Source organism: Sipha flava, unplaced genomic scaffold (assembly GCF_003268045.1).
Source record: "Sipha flava isolate LNK unplaced genomic scaffold, YSA_version1 19133_pilon_pilon, whole genome shotgun sequence".
NCBI classification, from domain to species: Eukaryota; Metazoa; Arthropoda; class Insecta; order Hemiptera; family Aphididae; genus Sipha; species Sipha flava.
In genome coordinates, this window is record NW_020272616.1 from 13,984 (window position 1) to 21,634 (window position 7,651).

Genomic DNA, 7,651 nt, shown 5'->3' on the forward strand with positions numbered 1-7,651 from the left:
AGTTATCGAAGGTTTTGAATTCTCCTGATTTATGTAATATTTGAGTCTTAAACCATAAAATAAATTTTTATGCCCGTGTCAGTTGAATGAATCATTAAACTTAAAAAACACATATAAAAAGTCATACATTAATAAATTAAGTGTAGAATCAAATTCATATAAAATAAATAGGATATAAATTTTGGAGTTTGATATAAATTAACAATAGCTGTACTTCTAACTAATTATGTTAAAACACAAGTTCAGGGGTAGTAAGTGTTGACCTAATCCCACAGATGAAAATTCAAATATTTTACTGTTTACGATAATAATCCTTTTTCTTTTTAATTTTAAATACAAATTGAAAAAAATGTATAAACTATTTAATAGAAAAGATCGTGATAATTTATATCCTTTAAAAACAGTTTACACATATTTCAGTATAATTATTATAAGTATTATTCTTTTTAAACAAAAAAATATAAAAAAAAATGAATAATTATTATTATTCGTCAAAATGCTGGTTCGGAACGTAAGTACATAGTATGTACGGATGTACAGGGGTAGTGGAGGGTATACAACAGTAAATATGCTTTTAGTTCAGATCGTATACTTTCTGTCACGATTAAAAATCAAAATATAAAAATGTACAACTACTCGTTTATGTATATTAATGTTATTCCTTTTGGTTAAATTACAACAACCGAAAAGTCGAAAGTCGGACATTATATGATTTACTTTTCAGGACTAGTTGATAAACATAATTTAGGAACTGACTTTGCAGTACATGAAAAGTTGGAACCATATGTCATGGAGTTTATCTCAGTATCAGAGAGAATGGGATGTCTTAAACTAAATACCACTTAACATAATGTTAATGTGCGTGCATGTCCCGACGGAAACTAGTGAAGATAAAGATTTTTTTTTTTTATATTTAGCTTTTAGTATAACTATTACAGCTCAACAATTATTTAGAACAATATAACAGATAACAAAACAATATTAAAATACAAGCAAAGAGTTAAAAACAAAAAAATGTCTTAAGGGTAATCATATAGAGAAACCAGCCTCCAAAATAAAATTAATAATTATATCAACAACTATTTCCGAGTTGGGGTTGAGGATAGAAGGGAAATTGAGAGGAACATTGATGGATATAAGAGAATTAAACAAAATAACGCTTTTCACGTGCAGAGAAGGACAGTCAAAAAGGAGGTGGGGGAGATCGCAAACACTTTCGTGGGAATGTAGAGTACAAAATGGGGAATGGTTTAATCCTAATTTGTATGCGTGAGCCGGTAGTAAAGTGTGACCAGAATGTAGGCGATTGAATTGTATGATACTTGATCTTGGTAAATTGAGGTTGTAAAACCATGTTTTGTTGGGAACATTTGGTACGATGTTTTTGTATCTGGTGGCAAACTCAGCTGGGAGTTTTGACCAATATGTATGCCAGAGGTTAGATATATGACGCCGTAAAATTGGAATAAAATCAGTACGAGGAAGTTGGGTGAGAGAGGGACATATTAAATTGGACGTTGATTTCGCCAGATTATCGGCGAATTCGTTCCCGTGTATACCGATATGACTTGGAACCCAAAGAAATTGGATGGTATAATTGTCTTGATGGAGTTTTAGGATGATAGATTTAATGATAAGGACTAGGAAAGACAGGTGGGAGTCAAAAGGGTTAGATATTAGTGCCTGTAGACAAGACATTGAATCGGAAGCAATTAAGTATTTGTTAAAGGCAAGGTTTGAAATAAGAGATAAAGCTTCAATGATTGCATAGCACTCTGCAGTGAAAGATGAAGAAGAAGGAGGTAGATTGTTAGAGAAAGTAATATGTAGTTCAGGGATAAAAAAAGAATAACCGGCAGAAAGAGGTGAGACTGAGACATCAGTATACACTACAATGAAATGATCAAAATTTATATTAAGAAACTCAGAGAAGATTTTATTAACCATAGGAGGAGAAATTTTTTTAAGTTCCAGAGAAGATAGATATAAAAATTGGTTATCTAGTCTAACGAGAGGAGAGAATAGAAGAGATTCAAATGATTGTTCATAAAGAGGTAGCTTGGATGATTTACAAATATATTGGTGAAAATTAGACAAAGCACTAGCTGAGATGTATAGAATAGGCATAGACTTAGGTACATAACGCCAAGAAAGAAAAAAAGAATAAAACATATCGAAAATAAGATGATTAGAGTAAGCTAGAGATTTAAGTAGGAATTTACTCGCTAATCATTGGCATCTAATATTAAAAGGTGCACAGTTAGCTTCGACCTCAATGACAGGACAAGGAGTGTATTTGACAAATCCCATAATGTTCCTCAAACAGGAAATTTGAAGTTTGTTGATTTTTTTCCAATTCGAGAAGGAAGCAGAACCGAAAAAGAAACAACCATAGTCTAGTTTGGATCGAATGAGTGTGCGGTAAATTGTTAATAAGCAAGAGGGGTGAGATCACCACCAGGTATTAGACACTACTCTGAGGAAATTAGACCATCGAGAAATAGTTGCTGAGAGTGAGGTTATGTATGGTTTCCAGCGTAGTTTTGTATCTAGAATGATACGCAAATAGGTGACATTAGGAACAAAAGAGATGACATTGTTATCGTAATAGACGTTAGGAGGATCTCTGTATCTACGTCGAGTGAAAATAACTGAGTTACATTTCTCTGGAGCAACTTCAAAAGATACTCTGTCCAAAATGATTTTTAGATCTTTAAGGGCTGAGTTAAGATGTTCGACAGCAACACTAAGAGAATTGTTAGAAGTAAAAATGACCATATCATCAGCATAAATGAGACATTTGTGCCCGAGAGACGTTAAATAATTTTCGACAATGCTCATATATATATTGAAAAGTAAAGGACTAAGACAACTGCCCTGCGGCAGACCTGTGAAAGTAGAACGAATATTATATGAGCCAAAAGGAGAGAAGAAGAAGAGATTTCTACGATTAAAGAGAGAGAACAATATGTTGCAGAATTTGGCAGGAGCCTGCAAAGAAAAGAGATGTGAGATAAGAGTGGAGATATTGATGGAGTCAAAGGCGCCACGGATATCAACGAATATAGCAACAAAGAATTGCTTGTTGTTAAAAGAGTGATAAATATGACCTATGAACGTTGCGAGGCATTCCGTGGTTCCCAGACCTTTCCTGAATGCAAATATATTAGTTGATAAGATAGAGTTAGATTCGAGCCACCAATCAAGCCTTGATTTAAGCATATGTTCGATTATTTTGCAGAGAGAAGAAGAGATCGCTATTGGTCGGAAGGAAGTATTAGAGTTTTGTTTAGGTATAGGTATGATTTTATAGGAATTCCACGACGAGGGGATTTATTGATTATTAGTATGTTATTCATTATAAAGAGGAGAGAATCTAAAGCGTTTTTTGGAAGGTGTTTAAGCATAAGTGGAGAAATATTATCGAGACCGGACGCTATTGACTTACGAGAAAAAATAGCTAGTTGTAATTCTGATAGATTGAAATTATTAGTAAGAACATGATGGAGACAAACTGAAGGAGTATAACTAGGGAAAATTTTGGATTATTTAGGGACATAACATGGCGCAATTTTAGAGTAGAAACTCTCAAACTAATCATCGTTATTTGGACGCAGGGGGGGATAACACAGTTTTTAAAACGTCGAGCTGTGAACCAGAGGTGTTGACTGGAGTAGGATGGTTTTAGGTTAGAGCAAAAGCGCTTCCAACTATTTATTTTTTCATTTTTTAAAGTTCGAGTTGTGAGGGAACATGCATTACTGTATGAGAGAAAGACGGACATAGAACCTGTGCAACGAAAAATTCTAAAAAGAGAGGATCGATTTTTCACAGAGTTGGTACAAGTAGAGTTCCACCATGGTGGAGTGGGTCGGAAAGATTTTTTATCTGGTCTTGAGCTGGGAATTGTCGATTTGGCTACATTATCAATAATATTTGTGAACGCTGTATAGGAAATTAGAGGATTAGGATCGTTAGGTAAGGAGGAAATTGAGTTTTGGATGTGGAGAGAGAATGATTCCCAATCCGTTTTATTAAAGTTGAAGTGAATAGGCATATTTTGAATTGAATCTGGATTGGAAATTAGATGCGTGAGATTAGGAAAGTTAGTTTTTATGGTAATAGGAAAATGATCACTACCGTGAGCCTCACATAAAGTGTTCTATGATAACTTCCAAGCAAGGTCGGGAGAGCAAAAAGATAGGTCTATGGCCGAGTCGGTTGAGTTTAGGCGCCCTACAGGAGTAGGACTACCGTCGTTTAAAAGGCATAAGCCTAATGAATCTATAGTGTCATATATCTGGTTACCTCTACGGGAAGCTAGAATGGAACCCCAGGTGGGATGAAAGGCGTTGAAGTCGCCGCAAAGTAGAGAGTTTTGTGTAACTAATTTATAAAGGATTAGCCAAAGGTCGGAGGGAACATTAGAACTACTCGGGATATAGCAGGACCATACTTTAAGTGGAAATGGTAGATCTGTTTTAGAAATTTCTATACCAATAAGGTCGATCTTAAACCGTATGGACTATTTCTGGTTGTGATGTCAATGGGTATAAGTTTAGATTTATAAGAATTATGAATAGCTATGGCGACGCCACCATAACCATCAGGACGATCACATCTAAATGTTCTAAAATGGGGTATTTTGGTGGAACGTGAAGGGAGGAGCCATGTCTCTAAAAGAATGGCTATGGAATATTTTTGGTTGGCGAGTAAGTACTGCAGAGATGGCAGGCGAGCTGTAAGGCTCCTTACATTCCATTGCAATATATTGAAATTAGAGATGGAATTTATTTTGTTTTTGTGAGTGAATTGCATAATTATTTAATTATTTGTTTGTGTATAAGTTATTGAGGTGATAGGTGTGATAGTTAGACAATTATTTTATTGAACAGGAGAAATAGGAATAGGTATAGCTAGGAGCGAAGATAGAGAAGATTCAATTAGGTTCTGAAGAGAAGAGGGAGAAGACGGAGAAAATAACGAAGGGGAGTTAAAAAGAGATTCAGATAGTTTAAGGGATAGGGTATGTACCCAAGAGAAATCATTTTGGGTACTTTCTTGTAAGAGATTGGTTAATAGTAGGTTTGTTTAAATAACTCCCATTGGGAGGAGAATACGATTGTAAAACTGGTAAAGTAATATTTCCTTTAGATTGAGGGGGACTATGTTTATGTTTATTTTTTTTTTTTTAATTGAAAAAGTGGTGATTATCATTTAGGCTGGGGAAATGATCGTTATTAAGAGGGGGGTTAACTTCCGTAATTTTAGAAGTTGGAGAATGGTTGTTTACAATGTCAGAGTACTTGAAAGCAGAAGAATAACAATTATTTTTCTTAAACACTAACGCATCCTTGTAAGACATATTTTCGGTAGCCATGATTTTTTTGATGCTTTTTGGGTAGACCATTCTTTGCAGCTACGGTCTGTAGCCAAGTGAGGTGACTTGCAAAAAAGACAAACCGGATCAGTAACTTGGGCGGAGGGACATGTGCCGAATGTGTGCTTAGATTCACCTAAGTGACTGCACCGTGCCTCGCTACGGCAGTATTTTAGTGTGTGTCCAAACCGTAGACAACGGTTACACTGAACGGGCGAACGAATACTGGGCTTAACTTCGAATAGCATGTTGAATAGCGAGATGACAGGCGGAATTTTGGTTGCAACAAATTTCAATTCGACAGTGCGGGTATTTATAATAGTACCATCTCTTTTTATGGAAATACGTTTAAAGTTTTCAATTGGAACAGGAGAGTAGAGACCCTCAAAAAATTCCGCTTCTGGGGCATTGTTATCAAGTTTGATAACACCATACGAAAAAATAAGTGAGACAGGTATATTTACCTGGAAACCATTATCACTTGGGATTTTAGAACTTAGGCATAGGTTGCCGTTGGTGATTTAATTAAAGGTAATTTTAACTTTTTTTGAGCCAACTGGTTTAATATTGGTGATACCAGTGAAGTTGGTAGAAAAGAATTTTGCTATTTTGAACGGGTGCAAATTCCCTAAATTTTTGTTTTGGTCGGTGCATTCGGCGTGTACAACAATAGGACCATTATATTTCAGTGAAAAATAGCTGAGTCGAGCGTTAATATTATTATTATCGATAGCCGGGTTTTGGGTTGTTAATGGATAGTTATATCTGTAGATAACGTGATGCGTGAGGCGGGCTCATTAGATCGGTCGTTGCCGTTAATAGCATCATCAACAATAATAGGCTCGTGCGCGTTATCAGGTATGTTATAATTGAAAGCAGTGTTTGATGTATTTAGAACCGGTGGATTATCCATTATTTGTTGTAAAACTGGAGAGATGGGACTGGTCGGATTTGTATTAGCTTTAGATTTACGTGAGTAAGAGACGAGTCAAAAATCAGAACTGGATCCCGAGTTTTTATTGTGAGTTGTCGGTTTTATTTTGTTCGTTGACGAGCTTTGGCCGGCGCGAGAGCCGCCGCCCGAAGACGACGACATGGATAAAGCGAACCAATTAGAAATATAACAAATATGTATATATATATATAGAGAGAGAGACTTTATCAGCAAAGGCACTAAAAACGATACACGACTGTTCGCAATGACGTGAGAACGTAGGGAAGATAAAGTTAAAGATGATTTTTATAATAATTTATAATATTTTTATAATAATTTTTATAACTGAAAGGAAAAATTCTAAGAAAATATTACTGAGGGAAAAAAGGAAGTTGGTACATTAATGAGATTTTGGAGGAAGCCGAGAAGGATCGCTCGCAAAGAAGAATTAGAAACTTCTTCGAGACTATTGGACAGTATAAGGATTTCAACCCAATTTTAAAGGCAATAAAGAGTAGTATACATGGAGATATCCTTATGGAACTCAGTGATAAAGTTGAAACATGGAAGGAATACTTCATAGATCTTTTAAATGCGGAAATTCTAGTGGACCCGATAGGAAATACACAATACCAGACAACGGAACCAATGATTAACAATATAACATTAGAGGAGGTCAAGATTGCTATCAACAGTCTAAATAATAGGAAAGCTCCAGGGTCTGATAAAATACTGGCTGAGCTTATCAAATACGGTGGCGAAGAAATGCATAAGTCTACCTTCAAAATATGCCAAAAGATCTGGGAAGAAGAACGAATGCCTGAAGATTGGAAAAAGGCAATTTATTAAAAAGGCAATTATTCCTATTTACAAGAAAGGTGATAAAAGTGAGTGTGGAAATTACAGAGGGATATCGCTACTAAACTCAACATATAAAGTATTCTCCAAAGTACTACTGAATCGTATAAGTCCCTATATAGAAAAAAATCTTAGAGAATATCAGTGTGGTTTTAGGAGGGGAAGATCAACTATTGAACAAATTGCAGTTATAGGTCAGATAATAGAAGAGAAATATGAATTTCAACAAAACCTCTGGCAAATATGTATAAACTTTAAAAAAGCCTATGATAGCATCCATCGGGAAAACTTGTATAACGTAATGACTGAATTTGGAATACTGAAGAAGCTAAGAAACCTAACCAAAATGTGTATGGAAGGAACGCAATATCAAATCAAGGTAGATCAGACAACTTCTGAAACGTTTACAGTAGAAATAGGGCTAAAGCAAGGGTATGCGCTATCTCCAATATTATTTAATCTAATTTTAGAGAAGATGG

General features: G+C 35.2%; 2 pseudogenes; both read right to left on the reverse strand.

Annotated features, from left to right (window-relative positions):
* Positions 1–1,029: 1,029 nt before the first annotated feature.
* On the reverse strand, positions 1,030–3,041 carry LOC112681446 (annotated as a pseudogene).
* Positions 3,042–4,705: 1,664 nt separating this feature from the next.
* On the reverse strand, positions 4,706–5,754 carry LOC112681448 (annotated as a pseudogene).
* Between the last annotated feature and the right edge of the window lie 1,897 nt (positions 5,755–7,651).